The sequence below is a fragment of the Salmo salar genome, chromosome ssa04 (assembly GCF_905237065.1).
Source record: "Salmo salar chromosome ssa04, Ssal_v3.1, whole genome shotgun sequence".
Taxonomy (NCBI): domain Eukaryota; kingdom Metazoa; phylum Chordata; class Actinopteri; order Salmoniformes; family Salmonidae; genus Salmo; species Salmo salar.
The window spans coordinates 12,092,362-12,111,913 of NC_059445.1; positions in this window are offsets into that span (position 1 = coordinate 12,092,362).

Below are 19,552 nucleotides of genomic sequence, written 5' to 3' on the forward strand. Positions count from 1 at the left end.
TGTGTGTGTGTGTGTGTGTGTGAGTGAGTGAGTAAGACAATAGGAGTAAAGGAGATACTGATGAATGTGAAGGACAGGCATGTCACCCCAGAGAGGGGGATTGGGGAGGAGAGAGAGGAGCAAAGCAGGTCGGGCAGGCCCCAGGAATAGCACAGAGGAGCAACCAGGAGGAGGAGGACCCCTGCCCAGCCTGTAGGGTGAGAGACCTTGGTGTTGGACCTGAGCCAGCTCAGTGGGGTTCAGACACCAGGCCTAGTGGGGATGGAGGTAGGTAGGGAAGGAAGGAAGGAGGGGGGATGGATAGATGGAGAGAGGGAGGGAGGGATGGACGGTGGTAGCGTGTCTATCTACCCTTCACCCTGGCAGATGAGGTGTTGGCACCACGTTCCATGCCTCTTTCTCTCTGGAGCCCCATGATGTCCTGCTATTCTCACTGCTGATGCTCCACATCACCTAGTGACATTCAGAGTGTATGTACATTTACTTGGTGAATAAAGGTGATTCTAACATACCCTTAACATAATAACATACCCTTAAAATTATGAATTTAACTATTCTCTGTATGTGTGTTCAGGTTTTGGCATATTTTAGGACGAGGTGTGCAAGGTTTAGGGTACTCCAGGCCTGTGTATGTAGTGTGTAGGGTACTCCAGGCCTGTGTGTGGGGTTTAGGGTACACCAGACGTGTGTAGGGTTTAAGGCATTCCAGGACTGAGTGTGTAGGGTTTAGGGTACTCCATGCCTGTGTATGTAGTGTGTAGGGTACTCCAGGCCTGTGTGTGTAGGGTTTAGTGTGTAGTGTTTAGGGTACTCCAGGACTGTGTCTGTAGGGTTTAATGTGTTGGGTTTAGGGTACTCCAGGACTGTGTGGCTTCTTCTGAAGGGCACCTTGCCAGAGTTCAGTGAACGATGGTGTCCTTGAGTGTGTGTGTGTGTGTGTGTGTGTGTGTGTGTGTGTGTGTGTGTGTGTGTGTCAGTCGTGCCCGTGGATTGGCATCCTTCCCCTCGCCGCTGCTGGCAACTCTTCAGCTCGTTGGGGGGTGGGCAGGGGTGCCGTTGGTGAATGATAAAGTAATCGCCAGGCAGGTCAGTATCTTCATTAACACCACAGCCATGTTCAGGGGGCATATTTTGGGTTTATGAAGTATTACTCAACCCGGTGATGAACTATGGAACTCTATTAAATGACCTAGTATGTAAGTAAAAGAACCAAACAAACTTCATATGATTCAGTAGGTATTTTTAATAGTGTTTTTAATTAATACTATAGGTGAGATGTCGTCCAAAAGAATGGATTTAATTACATGTCTTAAACAATATTTGGTACCGAGAGGCACAGGTCATGTCTTAGCAGTAATGCAAAATGGCTATTGTTCAAACACTGGATAGCTGGTGGAGACTAATCTGAAGTAGAATTAGTTTGTAAATGGATAGTGACGGCATTTATGTTTTTTACCCCCAAGTCCAAAAATGAATGTACCTTTCCCAGATTAAACAAGAACAAGAGATGGCAGAGTTTTTCTGGAGGAGGCGTAGGAGAGCTTCCTATCAGCTCTGCAGCGAGAAAGAGAGAGAGAGGGAGGGACGAGAGAGGGAGGAGAAAGCAAGAGAGAGGGAATGAGAGAGTCAGGCCCTCGGACAGCAGGTGAGTGTGTGAAGGCAGGGGATGACAGATGCTTCTGTCAGCGTTCCAACAGTCGCCAGTTAGTGGGAGCGCCACAGATGCCTCCTCCTCCTCCCTCCCTTCTTCCATCCCTCCATCCTCTACTCTCGACAGGCTGCGATGGGGGGATGACAAGACAGGATCAGTCCTCTCAGTGGTGGAGTGACCACACTGACACGCGGGCGGGGGCGTGGGCAGAGGAGGAGTAAGGTGATGGAACGGGCCAGAGCAGGGCCGGGGGCTCGGGTCTAGGGGGCATGTGTGGGGCTGCTGGCGGGGTTATAAATGCCGGGGTCAGCGAGCGAGGACAGGAGAAGGGCTCTCTTGCTGGGCTAGAGGAGCCAGCTGAGACTCAGGGTCCGCCGCGCTGGTCCACCCTGCGAGGGGAGCAGATGTTTTCGCTCAGGGGCGAGCCAAGTTCCGGAGCAACCTTCAGCTGCTTGGAGGTCAGGTCTTCAATAAGGGGAGCGGTGCACGGGACATTTCGGAGGCAAACGCTTCAACTTTGATACAACAACATATTAATTATGGTGCTAGACCCGGTGCCGAGGGTTATAGTGGAACATCCCACCCCACTGGGTTGAGCCTCGATCAGGTTGACATTAGCCAAGGTGGCTGGCAGTTCCCTCGCCGTCCCAGAGCTAGCCTACTTTTTTACCCAGAAACATAACACACACACACACACACACACAGCAGACCTCTATGGCCACATCTCTGTGGAAGAGTAGTTAAACCATGATAGATGGACCAGGATACATTTAGATAGCAGCACCTCTGTCATGAAGAATAAGAGTTTAGGACAACAGGTCAACTACTGAACTTTTCCCCCAGTGGTGTATGGAGTAGGTTTGCACATGTTTAAGGATATATCTGACCGACCATCTCTATTCAGTCTTATGTTGCAATTATTATTATTTTTTTTACATTTGATAAATATAGAGATTCAGAGCTACACAATTATATATCATACACTGAAGTTGAGGAACAATGGGAAAGTCATTCTGCATTGAATGTTGATAAGCTTGTAACCACAGAAAATGTCCCTTGAATGTTTTGGTACACCTACTGGAGAGCTCTTCTTTGTCTACACCTATTCAGCATTGTTCACACCCTCTTAAGCCTTAGCTCCACCCATCTCTATAAGGAGTCACATGTGAGGCCATGTGCTAAACAGAGTGAGTAAGGTAGTGTAGTAAACAACCCAAGACTAAAAGTGGTGACAGTAGTAGCCTACGATAATGAAAAACTCCAGGTAACTTTATATAGTCCTTGGCCTATATCCTAATCTGTCTTTGGTGTAGGTCATGTTGTTCTTCACATTACCGTATCTGGTAAACACACACTATATCAAATGAAATCAAAGTGTATTTGTCACATGCATAGAATACGGAAGGTGTAAACAGTACAGTGAAATGGTTACTTGCATAGTAGCAATATCAAAAATAGAAAGTGTCTGGATAAAAATATTGTATAAATATTTGATAATTATTAGATGATGCTTACCCAGACACACTTGTCTAAATTCATGGGCCATATGAAAGAAATGCTATAACCAACCCCAGCCACATCTAGCTAAGTGGATGGGTCACTATTGTCAAGTACACATGTTCGTGAAATACATTAGATGGCCGTAATCACATCCAGACACACACAACTTGAAGGGTCATATAATCATCTGGAGAAGTGGAGCCTTTTGTTCAGACATGTAGCTAGCTAGCTATGAACCATAATCCCAACCCATATAGTACTACTAGTAATACAAACGGATTGTCATAGCTAGCCACCATGCATGAAATGCTGTGGTATGAATCTGCAGGTAGCTAAAGCTAACTAATGAGGTTCAGTGTTAGCTAGCTAGCTAACATTAGGCTATAACTAGCAATGCAAATACATTTCTGAGATACAAATACAATTATTACACAGATCATACACGTATCGTTAGCTAGCAAGCCAACAAGCTAACATTCGATAGCTAGCTAACAGTACACTTTAACTTGCAATGAAAACGACTTTCTGACAAAATTAGAAACGTATAACATCTGAAAATGTAGCTTGACTCTTACCCGTATATATGGATGAACACCTTTAAGTAAGTAAGACGTCCTGTGTCATTTCCGTTTTGTTTGTACAGCTTGCACATGAAAGTTCACATGTTCCAGAAGGCATTTCTATCAAAAAACACATTTTGATAAAAATAGTTTTTTATGTACACTACCAGTCAAAAGTTTTAGAACACCTACTCAAGTGTTTTTCTTGATTTTGATTATTTTCTACATTGTGGAATAATACTGAAGACATTAAAACTATGAAATAACACATATGGAATTATGTAGTAACCAAAGAAGTGTTAAACAAATCAAAATATATTTTATATTTGAAATTGTTCAAATAGCCACCCTTTGCCTTGATGACAGCTTCGCACACTCTTGGCATTCTCTCAACCAGCTTCATAAGGTAGTCACCTGGAATGCATTTCAATTAACAGGTGTGCCTTCTTAAAAGTTAATTTGTGGAATTTCTTTCCTTCTTAATGTGTTTGAGCCAATCAGTTGTGTTGTGACAAGGTAGGGGGGTATTCAGAAGATAGCCCTATTTGGAAAAAGACCAAGTATATATTATGGCAAGAACAGCTCAAATAAGCAAAGAGAAACGACAGTCCATCATTACTTTAAGACATGAAGGTCAGTCAATACAGAAAATGTTGAGAACTTTAAAAGTTTCTTCAAATGCAGTCGCAAAAACCATCAAGTGCTATGATGAAACTGTCTCTCATGAGGACCGTCACAGGAATGGAAGACCGCTGCTGCAGAGGATAAGTTCATTAGAGTTACCAGCCTCAGAAATTGCAGCCCAAATAAATGCTTCACAGAGTTCAAGTAACGGACACATCTCAACATCAACTGTTCAGAGCAGATTGTGTGAATCAAGCCTTCCTGGTCGAATTGCTGCAAAGAAACCACTACTAAAGGACACCAATAAGAAGAAGAGACTTGCTTGGGCCAAGAAACACGAGCAATAGACATTAGACCGGTGGAAATTTGTCCTTTGGTCTGGAGTCCAAATTTTTGATTTTTGGTTCCAACCTCCGTGTCTTTGTGAGACGCGGATCTCTGCATGTGTATTTCCCACCATAAAGCATGGAGGAGGAGGTCTCATGGTGTGGAGGTGCTTTGCTGGTGACACTGTCTGTGATTTATTTAGAATTCAAGGCACACTTAACCAGCATGGCTACCACAGCATTCTGCAGCGATACGCCACCCCATCTGGTTTGTTTATCAACAGGACAATGACCCAACAGACCTCCAGGCTGTGTAAGGGCTTATTTACCAAGAAGGGGAGTGATGGAGTGCTGCATCAGATGACCTGGCCTCCACAATCCTCCAAGCTCAACCAAATTGAGATGGTTTGGGATGAGTCGGACCACAAAGTGAAGGAAAAACAGCATATGTGGGAACTCCTTCAAGACAGTTGGAAAAGCATTCCAGGTGAAGCTGGTTGAGAGAATGCCAAGAGTGTGCAAAGCTGTCATCAAGGCAAAGGGTGGCTATTTGCAGAAAAACAAATATAAAATATATTTTGATTTGTTTAACACTTTTTTGGTTACTACATGATTCCATAGCTGTTATTTCATAGTGTTGATGTCTTCACTATTATTCTACAATGTAGAAAATAGTAAAAATAAAGAAAAACCCTTGAATGAGTAGGTGTTCTAAAACATTTTACCGGTAGTGTATATGTTCAAATGACTCTCCTGTGAAGTAGTGACATGCGACATACACCTAGCTTCTTGAAACAGGTCACATATTGACACAATGTTGTTACCAAATGTACCATGTTGAAAGATGTGGGCAGTTAATTGCATCATGTAGACCAATGCCCATACTAACAAAAAAAGGGTGATCCCTTAAATTTTACCACTTTCCAACCCCAATGAGTGAATAATTTCAAGTTAACCTCCTCTCAACCTTTGCATTGATTTCTGAGAGAGAGTCAGAGCTGAGGATTACTTGGAGAGCAACAATGAAGACCTAGCTTATTGGCCCTTTTGAGTATTTGGCAAACGGGCTTGACAAAGATGGGCGAGACAAAATCTAGGGCTTACATCTACGGCACACTATCGAGGGGAACTTGAAACTTGAAAGCAGTGCTGGTGATGGGAAACTGGGAGAAAGGGGTTCCTCCTCGTTTAAGAGCTGTGAATTTGGACAGGGGCATGGTGATGGGGAAACACTCTTTAACTGAACTGCCGAGGCCCAACATCGTCAAGGAATTGAGACGTTTTAAACCGTTAACCGGGGACTGCCTGCATGCGATCAAAGGCGGCGCCGCGGCAGCGGATCCTCGCTCGGGAATGTGAATGGGGGAACAGAGGGAACAGAGGGGATTGTGGGGGATCACGGCGGGTTGAAAACCTAAAGTCAGCACATTAGCTTTATAAGTGCGTCAGAGAAGAAGATGATCAGGGGGGAATCATTGAACCCAGGGGGAGACTGACTGGAGGAAAAAGCCTAACTGTGTGTCGAGTAGAAACCAGGCTACTATAGCAGAGAACAGAGAGCACTGCAGCATCATCAAAGCAGCTATCTGATTAGAAACGATTCTGTATGTCTACTATTCTAAATGGAGTAGCTACACTACATATTTTTGGTCTTGTCTTGGTCCGACTTTTTCTTATGACACAGACGCAGAGTGTCAGATGAAAGGTCACATAAAGCGCCTACTGCGTGTGCAGTAGATTACAATAACTATTGGTGTTGTCACTACAGTCCTCCTATGAAGTCCTCATATGAGGTCCTCTTCCTTCCTGTAGTTTGGGGGATGGGGGGTCTCTCAGTCCCTACTAACCTATCCCTTCATCCCTTTCATCTGGCTAGATATCAGAGAGAGAGAGAGAGACCCTTCTTTCTTCCCATCTTTCAGACCTCGCTGACCCTTCTCTACTATGTTCCCCCTCTTCCTGTGATCTGATGCCTGATGCCCGCCAGGTGGATGGTTGAGAGAGACAGGGCCAGGTATGGACCTCACGTCTCTCGCCCTCTTTAAACCCACCTTAAACAGAGCACAAATTACCCACCATGTTGGGTTGGCTGGCCCCTCTCCTCTCCCAGTCGCACGCAGGTCTAGCTAATTCAGTAGAGCATTAGCCTTGGGTTAGCAGGAGCGCTGCGCTACTGAATTATAAATCAAAGAGCTGCTCACATGAAACCCTTTCGCTAATTACACTTTTTCGCTCCCTCGTTTCTTCCCCACTTTTTTTTACACTGCTGTGTCACTTTAAACTGCCTGTGAGCGCTGCAAAGTAATTGCAAGGTACAAAACCGCCGAAAATGGCTTTGGAGGATTCCTCCACCTTAACCGGAACTCTAGTGAAGATGATGCCAATTATTTTCCTGTCATTACCAGACTTTCAATTCATGTTAATGCCTACCACTTGTTCGCACTTTGGGGCCTGTCCTTGATGTGAGGACCAGTGGTCTCTTGCTAATTCAACCCCAGAATAGGGTTGTTATTTAAGGGGCCAGAATGGACAGAGACTGTAGCTGGAAGTGTACTTCTCCTGTCTCTCTCTCTGCTCTCTCTTTGAACTAGATATTTTTATCTGCTGCTGATTCCCTCACCTCCTTTAATGTTGTTTGTGACTTCTTCTTCTTCTTTGTGTTCTTCCCCCCTTCATGTCCTCTGCGTGTCATTCTACCCCCCTCCCTCCCTCCCCCTACCTCCAGCCTGCAAGGCGAACCAATTTATCACCGGCCAAAAGAGGGGCCTTCACTCTGTCCGGCTGCCTCCTGCCTCCTGCCTCCGTTAGCTGCTACTTTCCTAATGAAAGAAATAAAAGGGGGCCGCGTCCTGGACACTCCTGAGGGAGCTGGCGGGGGCAAGGAGACAAGTTCCAGACCCAACCAACCCGGGGAACTAATTACCTCCACTGCTGGGCCACGGAGAGGAGACAGCAACCCATCCCCCCCACCCCCGGCTGGGCCGGAGGAACTCACTAGACTACTGGACTTAACTTTATACATCGAGAGCACACAGCTCTGGATCTGCCATCACCATCACAATCATTAGGTAGTCACATGACCCTACGGGGCGGGGGATGGGTGTAATGGGGCTACCAGAGGGGGGCTGTCGGGGGGCTGGATGGGGGCGGCGTGGAGGGGTGGACTCAGCAGGCATTGGCCCGGGGAGCTGGCACTTGGCTGTAGTTCCAGGGAGCGGAGAGTGGAGGACGAGTGCCAGACACAGCGGAGCGGAGAGGAAGAGAGGGAATGGGGGATGGGGAAGGAGAGAGAGATGACAGGAAGAGGAATGGACTGTCCGACAGAGATAAATAACGAGGAATAGAGACGGCGCCAGGTGACCCGTGGCGGGGCACCCTCGTAGGGACAGTGGGTCCCACTGGTCCACCCACCAGTCACCTACATCTAGACTATCACCAGCCCCACCAACCACAGAGCAGATGGGTCAGAGGTGGATCTGTCCTGGCTGATGGACTGAACTGGACCGGAGGGAAGCAGAGAGGACATATAGTGGATGTTTATAATCTGGGCTGACCACAAGACTGGGCTGACCACAAGACTGGGCTGACCACAATTAGATTACTACTCTCTCTGCACTAGATCCTCCTCCTTCTTGGTCTGTATCAAACCAGACATGTTCACTCCAAATATAGTGGTCATGTGTGGCTCAGTTGTTAGAGCATGGTGCTTGCAACGCCAGGGTTGTGGGTTTGATTCCTGCTGGGACCACCCATACTTAAAATGTATGCAGGCATGACTGTAAGTTGCTTTGGATAAAAGCCTCTACTAAATAAGATATATTATTATTATTATTGACACAGAGTTCATCTGTTATTATGAAACATGTTCATGTCAAAGCAATTCATTCAGAAAATATTGTCATAATTAATTAGTTGGTTGACATGTTGAGCCTATATGTGAATCGGGATCTATTCAGATACATCCATATCAGTCATTGCTGACAGGTTTGGCATACAGTATCCAGATGAATCGTTTGGGAAACGCTGATCTACAGTATCCAGATGAATCGTTTGGGAAACGCTGATCTACAGTATCCAGATGAATTGTTTGGGAAACTCTGATCTACAGTATCCAGATGAATCGTTTGGGAAACGCTGATCTACAGTATCCAGATGAATCGTTTGGGAAACGCTGATCTACAGTATCCAGATGAATCGTTTGGGAAACGCTGATCTACAGTATCCAGATGAATCGTTTGGGAAACTCTGATCAACAGTATCTAGATGAATCGTTTGGGAAACGCTGATCTACAGTATCCAGATGAATCGTTTGGGAAATGCTGATCTTGATGAATCGTTTGGGAAACGCTGATCTACAGTATCCAGATGAATCATCTGCCATCACAGGGATGATGGTGATTTATAGACATTTCAATTGAACAATTTGATTCAATACAAGAGTCAAATCTGTAATTGATAGTGAGGCAGAATTGTAGTGTATTGGCCAGTCAACCAAGTCATAGACTGCTCTCTCTGCTATCGCACGGCAAGCGGTACTGAATCGCCAAGTCTTGGTCCAAAAGGTTCCTTAACAGCTTCTACCCCCAAGCTATAAGACTGCTGAATAATTAATCAAATGGCCACCCAGACTATTTACATTAACCCCCCTTTGTTTTTACACTGCTGCTACTCAACTGACCTGTAACCCCGCACATTAACTCAGTACTGGTACCCTCTGTATATAGCCTCATTATTGTTATTGTGTTACCTTTTAAAAAAACATTTTTTTACTTTAGTTTATTTAGTAAATATTTTCTTAACTCAATTTCTTGAACTGCGTTGTTGGTTAAGGGCTTAAGTAAGTAAGCATTTCACTGTAAGGTCTACTACACCTGTTGTATTCGGCGCATGTGACAAATGAAATAAAATGTGATTTGATTTGATTGATTTGGACCCTTGTTTAGAGCTGAGATCTGCTTACAAATGAGACAACTAGTGTACTGTAACTACCTGGAGAGCACAGGTTAACTTCATCTCAGTCACTACTGATCTAGATGGGGCTGCCTTTCTCTCTCAGTTAGATTCAGGCACCTGTGTCTATCTGAAATACACAGACCGAGTCGAACAAACTTAGGGATTCACAGCTAAACCCTTCAAAAAACTGTCTTCTTGGTTTTTTTTGTTATTATTTTCTCTGTGTTTTATCATGAATCAGCAGCTGGCCTTCCTAATGTAATATACCTGTGTGTGTGTGTGTGTGTGTGTGTGTGTGTGTGTGTGTGTGTGTGTGTGTGTGTGTGTGTGTGTGTGTGTGTGTGTGTGTGTGTGTGTGTGTGTGTGTGTGTGTGTGTGTGTGTGTGTGTGTGTGACGCTGCATGGAGTACCCATCACTCCCTCTGTATCTGCCTCAGGTCTTATCGATCTACTTCCTATGCCCATTCTAGCTCTCTCCACTCAACGAGATGTTGCTTCAGAATCTGCACTGCAGCACAACTCGCTCCCCCCTCAAGTCCTAATGACACCCTTCACTCACTGATGAATGATTAAATGCTCACCTATGCAGTACTGTCCATTATGGCTTATATTGGAGATGCGTTGTCCAAGTGTTGACCAAGCACTGATTGGTCAGAACAAATAATTGACAAGTGACTTATCTAATCATATTCGACTATCTCCCGCTTATTGAACATCATGATCCACCTCGTTTGACTGTGACGTTTGGTTGTGGTCTGGAGATTCGTCAAAAACAATGAATGACAAGTGGCTCATCCAATCATATTCAACCATTTCCCGCTCATTAAATATGACCCGGCCCGTTTGACTGGTTGTGGTCTGGGGAGTAGAAGGCTGTTCATGACCATCATCATCAGATTGTCTGGCTGGATCAGCATTCTAACTCCACAATCAGTCTGTTATTCCTTACCTGGAGACAGGATGCCACTTTTAATTTAGGGCTGTGTCCTACCTTTTGAAAACCCTTGTAAATATTTGATCACCTCGGAAGGGTTCTGACAGGCCCGTTTTGTAAAAAAGCCGGGCCTTGCAATTAAGCAATAGCGGAGAATGGACTAATTACACTTGATAGGCTGGAGTGAGTTAATCTGATTTCCCATTGGGTCGATGCAGAGAGGGGCTATGAGGGACACTGGGGAAATGTAGCTTGGGGTTTGGCAGGAATCCGTTGGCCAGTCCTTGTCTTGATTAGAAACTTGTTTTGTGGTCGGACTGGGTTGAGGGAACTCAATTTGTCCCTGCTGGTAAGACAAGAGGGCCCCATAGAGAGGTGTGTGTGTGTGTGTGTGGGTGGTTGTATACGTGTGTGTGTGGGTGGGTGTTTGTGTGTGTGTGTGTTCTTAGCCTCTACTCCCAACACAAGGCCGTCAGATGAACTCTATCCCATAGTACTCCAGGCTCTGCCCCTAAGAGAGGCAGGTGACAGCGGGCCAGAATCGGCATGGTGATGGCCCATGCAGAAAGTCGATACTCACAGAGAAGAGGGAAAAATAGGAAGGGAGGGAGGAAAGGAGGGGAGGGGTGGTTGAGGGAAGAGCCGATCAATGTTGCTGTTTGATCTCAGCCCGGTCTGAATAAATGTATATTTAAACGTGTCTCTCTCTCCCTCAGACCAAACATTGACATTCTCCTTGTTGATTTTGTGGATAAAGTAGTTTTTTTTTTCTTCTTTCCAACATCTTGAGGCTTGTTTTTGCTACAGTGGTTTTTCTGTGCCTCGCTGCCGCTGGGATGGGCTGGCTGGCTGGCTGGCTGGGAGGCAGGGCATGCTGAGACGCCGGGCCACCCTCCTTTTGGCCCGTGTGTCCAAAGCTCCACATTCAACCAGACAATAACCATTCCACTCACCCTCCTCTCTCCACACCATCACTACCCAGAAAAACTCACCCAGGAGTCCAGTCCCAGACAAACCCAAGGTCTCTCTGTCGTCCTTCTCCGTGAGCCTTTCATCTTTAAACTTAAGGACATAACCTCCCTCATGTCCCCTTCTCTAACTGCCAGCCATAACACAGAGTCAGACTGTAGACAAACTTAAGGACATAACCTCCCTCATGTCCCCTTCTCTAACTGCCAGCCATAACACAGAGTCAGAGTGTAGACAAACTTGCCTTTTATTTTTTGATTTGTGTCATTCTGATGCAACAAGAGCAGAGATAAAGACTCCAACGGGTTGGCAAGTGGCCAAATAATGCACCATAAACATGGTTGTTACTGTGGCATTGAGATCTGTTCAACTCCAGCTGTGTCATTATGTTCCTCAGTAAGACTGGGGGGTAGGGGGTATGTGTCTTGTGTTTATGGGGGTTGGGGGTTCATAGGGGCTTTGGCCCATTTACACTGAGTGGTGTCACTGCCCTGCCTCACCCCTCTCCCTCGTCTCACCCCTCACACACCCATCCTACGGCCACCCAAGTAACACCTTTCTACACCCCTCACACCCCCATACTACAGCCACCCAGGGTACCCACTTCTCTCCCTCAGGTTCCCCCTGTCCTTGATCTGGGTTTAAATAATGAGCACTGTAATTACGATTTCATCTGGTTTAAACATCACTGGATTACCGTGATACATTTTCAATGTTGGACAGATTGAGAAAAAAAATCTATAATTATACTGGCTGGACATACGTCTAAATAATTAATTGTCTGTGTGATGTTAAAGCTATGCTGTGATTAGCAATTTAAATGTCCAGGGGAGATGTTATTGCTTTCAGTATGTATGTGTAAAAAGAAGAGCGAGCAACCTGCTACTTGTCAGGGAGTACCTCTGTGGTGTGTGTGTGTGTGTGTGTGTGTGTGTGTGTTTGTGTGTTTGTTTATGTGTGTGTGTGTGTGTGTTTATGTGTGTGCAGCCAGGTCACCCGTGATACAAGTCAGTATTCAACATCCATCCATGTCTGAGGACGTCGGGAGATGACATGGAAATCGGCCACTAGGGGGCAACAGTGAGCCCTGACCTCCACGTAGGTACAACATCTACCTCTGGTGACAAGGGTTGTATGTTCGAATCCAGCGATAGAAAGTTGTTTTTGAGATTTTTCTTTTTAAGTCTATCCCAAACCTTACCCCTTAACCTTAACCATTCAGAGTTAATGCCTAACCTTAAGATTTCAGAGTTAATGCCTAAATGTCAGACTAGCCTTAAACACTTCCAAATGTAACATTACATTTACATTTTACATTTTAGTCATTTAGCAGACGCTCTTATCCAGAGCGACTTACAGTAGTGAATGCATACATTTCATTTCATACATTTTGTTTTTTCTGTGCTGGCCCCCCGTGGGAATCGAACCCACAACCCTGGCGTTGCAAACACCATGCTCTACCAAGTTAAAAATTCTACGTTTGAAAAACATGGATGAACGTCTAATTTTGACGTGAGAGCTTGTGTGTGTGTGTGTGTGTGTGTGTGTGTGTGTGTGTGTGCTAAAAATGCTTATTTATTCCGTCAACACCACAGATACATAAATAATGGACTCTACCTTTTTTATATCCTTTTAACTGCAAATAACTTCTTTAAGAGTAGTGTTTGAGGGATCAAATTACTTTTCAAGGAGTAAAAGAAAACTTGAAACCCCTAAAGTATTAGGATATTGTAGTTATATGCTGACATATTAGTTATGTGTCACCTATGGTGATGTATTGCCTCAAGAGTTCTTAAATGTCGGGACAATCGTTGTCCGGCAGGGAAACTTTATTTTTACAGTTTAAAAAAATATTGATTTGGTTTCGTTATTTGAGCTTAAAAATACATTTAGGGCAATTTTATAAGGGGAAAGATTTTCTTTTGGAATTGTCCAAATATTTTCAATATTATTCATTTCCTGATAGAAGGGTCATGTTTTTATTCATGTTTTATCTTTAGAGGCAAAAATATTTATGCGTTGGGTATTTGTTGTCAAGTCAATCAATGGCTTGTCAACTGGTTGATTGCTAAACCCCCTGAAGATCGATTTGTTTTTTTTATATTCAGAAAAAAACACTTTCATCAACGTTCTGCAACATGTGCTTAAACTATTAAAGTATTTACTGTTCTAGATCTAAGGGATAATGTTTGCTTTAAACATGTTGTTTTACGTTCTGAACCTAGAAAAACATGCCAAAATGCTAACGAAATTAGCCCTGCAGCATTTATTAAAATATACAAAATAAAACAAAAATACATTTGGAGATTTGTATCACAAATTTGAATAATCTAATGTTAGAATTAAACAGTCAAGGCCTTTAACAACTCTTGTCGGACAATACATGTACAAATGAAATGCCTTTACGGAGTCTGAAGGAGTTGACCTAAATCCAGTTAGTTGCATTTTATGAAAACATTTAAGAATTAGGTTGTTCCTTTACATGGTGTGATAGCTGGTACTTTGGTCTATCAAAATATGTATTTCAAATGTTGTTAATATTAAGAAGATTGTCCCATCTTTCAAGAATCCCTAACCTACAGTTAAGTTGGAAGTTTACACACACTTAGGTTGGAGTCATTAAAATTAGTTTTTCAACCACTCCACAAATTTCTTGTTAGCAAACTATAGTTTTGGCAAGTCGGTTAGGACATCTACTTTGTGCATGACACAATAGTTTTTCCAACAATTATTTACAGACAGATTTTTTCACTTACCATTCATTCACTGTATCACAATTCCAGTAGGTCAGAAGTTTACATACGCTAAGTTGACTGTGCCTTTAAACAGCTTGGAAAATGGCTTTAGAATCTTCTGATAAGCTAATTGACATAATATGAGTCAATTGGAGGTTTACCTGTGGATGTATTTCAAGGCCAACTTTCAAAGTCAGTCTTTACTTGCCATCATGGGAAAATCAAAAATAATCAGCCAAGACCTCAGAAACAAATTGTAGACCTCCACAAGTCTGGTTCATCCTTGGGAGCAATTTCCAAACGCCTGAAGGTACCACGTTCATCTGTACAAACAACAGTACTGTCACGTCCTGACGAGTAAAGGGGTTATTTGTTCTTGTAGTTTGGTCAGGACGTGGCAGGGGGTATTTGTTTTATGTGGTTCAGGGTGTGTTTGTGCATGTGTTCATGTCCAGGGGGTATTTGGTTTATATGGTTCGGGCTATGTATTTAGGTAGAAGGTTGGTTATTGTTCTATGTTAGTTTTTCTATGTTCTGTCTAGGTGTTTGTATTTCTATGTTTTGGTAATGGGGATTGGGGCCTTCAATTGGAGGCAGCTGTCTATCGTTGCCTCTGATTGAAGGTCCTATATTTAGGAGGGTGTTTGTCATGGGATTTTGTGGGAGATTGTTGCTGTGTATAGCTTTGTGCCTTACCGGCCTGTTCTTTGTCGTCGTGTTTTTGTATACGTTTTTGGTTTTCCTTCTTTGTCCTTAAATAAAAGAAGATGAGTATACATTTTCCCGCTGCGTTTTGGTCTAAACCCTACGACACCCGTGACAGTACGCAAGTATAAACACCATGGGACAACACAGCAGTCATACCGCTCAGGAAGGAGATGAACGTACTTTGGTGCGAAAGTGCAAATCAATCCCAGAACAACAGCAAAGGACCTTGTGAAGATGCTGGAGGCAACAGGTACAAAAGTATCTATATCCACAGTAAAACGAGTCCTATATTGACATAACCTGAAAGGCCGCTCAGCAAGGAAGAAGCCACTGCTCCAAAACCGCCATAAAAAAAGCCAGACTACGGTTTGCAACTGCACATGGGGACAAAGATCATACTTTCTGGAGAAATGTCCTCTGGACTGATGAAACAAAAATAGAACTGTTTGGCCATAATGACCATTGTTATGTTTGGAGGAAAAAGGGGGATGCTTGCAAGCCGAAGAACACCACCCCAACCGTGAAGCACGGGGATGGCAGCATCATGTTGTGGGGGTGCTTTGCTGCAGGAGGGACTGGTGCACTTCACAAAATAGATGGCATCATGAGGAGAGAAAATTATGTGAATATATTGAAGCAACATCTCAAGACATCAGTCAGGAAGTTAAAGCTTGGTCGCAAATGGGTCTTCCAAATGGACAATGACCAGAAGCATACTTGTGGCAAAATGGCTTAAGGACAATAAAGTCAAGGTATTGGAGTGGCCATCACAAAGCCCTTACCTCAATCCCATAGAACATTTGTGGGCAGAACTGAAAAACCGTGTGCGAGCAAGGAGGCCTACAAACCTGACTCAGTTACACCAGCTCTGTCAGGAGGAATGGGCCAAAATTCACCTAACTTATTGTGGGAAGCTTGTGGAAGGCTACCCAAAATGTTTGACCCAAGTTAAACAATTTAAAGGCAATGCTACCAAATACTAATTGAGTGTATGTACATTTCTGACCCACTGGGAATGTGATGAAAGAAATAAAAGTTGAAATAAATCATTCTCTCTACTATTATTCTGACATTTCACATTCTTAAACTAAAGTGGTGATCCTAACTGACCTAAGACAGGGAATTTATACTTGGATTAAATGTCAGGAATTGTGAAAAACTGAGTTTAAATGTGTTTGGCTAAGGTGTACGTAAACTTCCGACTTCAAGTGTATATGCCACTAGAATACAGTACCGTAACAAATCTGTTTGGCTTTGTCTCATCCTGTATTGCTTTAGATATTTCCTAAATTAGACATTTTTCAGTTAGGTTCTGAATCAGGTTTTGACTGGGTCAAATCCCTAAAATTTCAATGCAAAATGTGTGAATATGTTATGTTGCAATGTATTTCTTGCCGTATCAAATAAAATCAGCTCTATAAATTTCTAGTGGCCTATCCCGTTTTGATTTGACTTATAGCCTGAATTCCCTCGTGGAATTGCACTATAAATCAAGGCTATAAAACAGACCACACAAGAGAAGAATTTCTTACACAATGTGTATTGGTCTGGTGTGACTATGTATTACTATATCGGTCAGTATTTTGCATTGAATCCCACACACATATGTTTGAGTTCACATACTGAAGGCATACCTTCAGCTACTGTTTACCTTTGTGTGCACTGTCTAGCTGTCTGTCTGTCTGTTATGCATCTGTGTGTGTGTGTGTGTGTGTGTGTGTGTGTGTGTGTGTGTGTGTGTGTGTGTGTGTGTGTGTGTGTGTGTGTGTGTGTGTGTACATCTGAGGTGTGTGGGTGTGTATTTGTGTTTAAATCTGTGTCTACATCTCTCTCTCCCAGGACATCCTCCAGTCCTCCCAGACCTGTGTGATGTTGACCTGTACCAGCCTCTGGCAGCAGGCAGTGTCTTAATAACTCAGCCCCTGGTCCTGCTGCTCCTGCTGGGATAGCTGTGTGTCTGTGGCCCCTGCTCCACCAAACTCCACTGGGCTCCACGGTGCAGTGTTGACCTCTGACACTGACTATGGCTAATGAGCCAGGTAGGGCCGTGCTGGAGCGGAGCTGGGGCCCCGGCAGCTGCAGCTGAGCTTTATACCCCTGTTCCAGGTGATGTCATTCGTCCTCATCAGCGAAGGTGTGTGTGTGTGTGTGTGTGTGTGTGTGTGTGTGTGTGTGTGTGTGTGTGTGTGTGTGTGTGTGTGTGTGTGTGTGTGTGTGTGTGTGTGAAAAGAGACTTGTCCTGCAACAACTGAAGCACTGAGAAGGTATAGACACACGCACGCACACACATACACACACACACAATGAGGACTCATGCGCCATTAATAATTCACCAGCATTAATTATGACTTGTCTATATCTCAGTTTGATGCCATTGCTGAGGGCATGTTAATGCGACTGATGTCTGCAAGGAGCCTCTCTCTCTTTTTACCCTCTCTATCTCTTTCCCCCTCTCACTTTCGCTTTCTCTCTCTTTCAATCTCTCATTCTCTTTCTCTCTCTCTCTCTCTCTCTCTCTCTCTCTCTCTCTCTCTCTCACACACACACACACACACACACACACACACACACACACACACACACACACACACACACCTCCCTTGGTGTGAGCATGAAGTCACCGCTAGCAGCCAGGCCCAGCCACAGGGACCTAATTAACACAACATAAATTATGGGATGCTGATGAAGCAGTCACTGGAGCCATCTCAGGACATTGTCCAGACAACAGTGTGGGAGAGTGCCTTCAGTGTGTGTGTGTGTTTTCTAGCTGGGGGGGGTGGTGTGTGCCAATGCCAATGCCACCACACCAGGTGTGTAATTAACTGTAGCCTGGTGGAGCAGTGAGCCCATGCTAATTAGCCTAGCTGCTTCTCCGCCACTCCTCTTTCCTCTTCTCTGTCCACAGTTGACCCTTAAGTGCCCAGTGCAGTCAGGAACGTGAGTTTCCTGGGGTGGCAGGCAATGTGCAACTTCCGCACGTTTACTGTGAACACTGAGGCTGTACGCGCTTTAAGTTACAGTTTTAAGTGGCTATTTGACCATAATGTAGCATTACCAGAATGGCCAACCATCATAAACAATGGAAAAAATGCATCCCATAACATTTTAACATGGAAATAGCTGTTCTATCATTCAGCCTACAGTGGCAGCCAATGTGTGGTGTTCAATGTAGGCCTAAGGATCCTGAGTGGCGCAGTGCTAGAGACCTGGGTTTGATCCCGGGCTGTATCACAACTGGCCGTGATCGGGAGTCCCATAGGGCGGCACATCATTGACCCAGCGTCGTCCGGGTTAGGGGAGGGTTTGGCTGGGGTAGGCCGTCGTTGTAAATAAGAATTTGTTATTTTCCCAAGTTAAATAAAAACATTCCATGAGACTTTTGAAAAAAACCTTCAGGGCTTGACATTAACCTGTTAATCTACTTTTCCTACAGACAAGGAGGTGACTGAAAAAGTTGTTGTGTTGTTTGATGCAAGAAACCACTTTACAAAATAAAATGCATTATTATTCCCACACCATTATTACAGAGAATCAAACAAATTATGTTACCCTCTGCCTATTGGCTATTTAGCTTATTCAAGCATGTCTCAAAATACAACACTTCCCTTTTAAGAAAAAAAGCTCTTCACCTGACTCTCTTTTCAAAGATGTCTAGAAATGTACATGTTTTGTGCTCTTGTAGGAAGCAATCACTCCTCCATTGCTGTCTACAAATGATCTCTAACTGGGCTAATAACTTACTAACTGGCAAAGAATATGAACAAATGTGTGTGTGGCTGATGCAGCTCTCGCTTTGATCTCAAAACAAACTAATCTACTCAGGACCGCTCATGCTGTAAACAGCAGTTCAAAGTGAATGGCACAGATCCATATACGGCAATGGTGTATTTGCACATAGGCCTACTGCAGCTCTGATTGGTTATGGCGCACCAGTCTGTGTAGACTAAAGTATGGGCCTGAGTCGTGCCTGTCAATGCAATAGAATCCTACTCCGATGCGTTCTGCCTACAAAACAGTCTCCTGCATAGTTTGTTTTGCATACTAAGTTTGCATAGTTCATTTCGTTTCGGTATGTTGCATTGAAAGTGGCTAATATTGCATTGATTCGATCACAATTCCCACAGTAAAGGGAAACGTTGAGTGTTAACTAACGGGGAAAACTCTAGAAAGTTGAGTGAAGGGACTGATATTTCTTCTGAGGTTTAGTCACTTTTGAGGACACAAGCTCAAGTTCACAGTACAAATATGATGAAGATATGAAATATTTTATATGATGTATTTCCTATTCAACAAAACTGTATGAATAAGGCTTGAAATGACTTCTATGCTTTGTAAATATAGTATAATCAAATTATAAAATGACTAACTACAAGATGTTTAGGTAGAGAAAATGTTCATGTTTTCTAAAGGTCTCTCTTGGTCTTCTGTCTCACAGACCTCTAGCTTGGCATCCTGAACTCGTTAGGAACTTGCTTTACATCTCATATTATCTATGCATGGTGATGTCACCATGGAACGCCGAAACCCCCGCCCTTGCAAACCTGCTGTTTAGAAGGACCCGTGTAGATTATATTTTTCAACCAGCAACTATC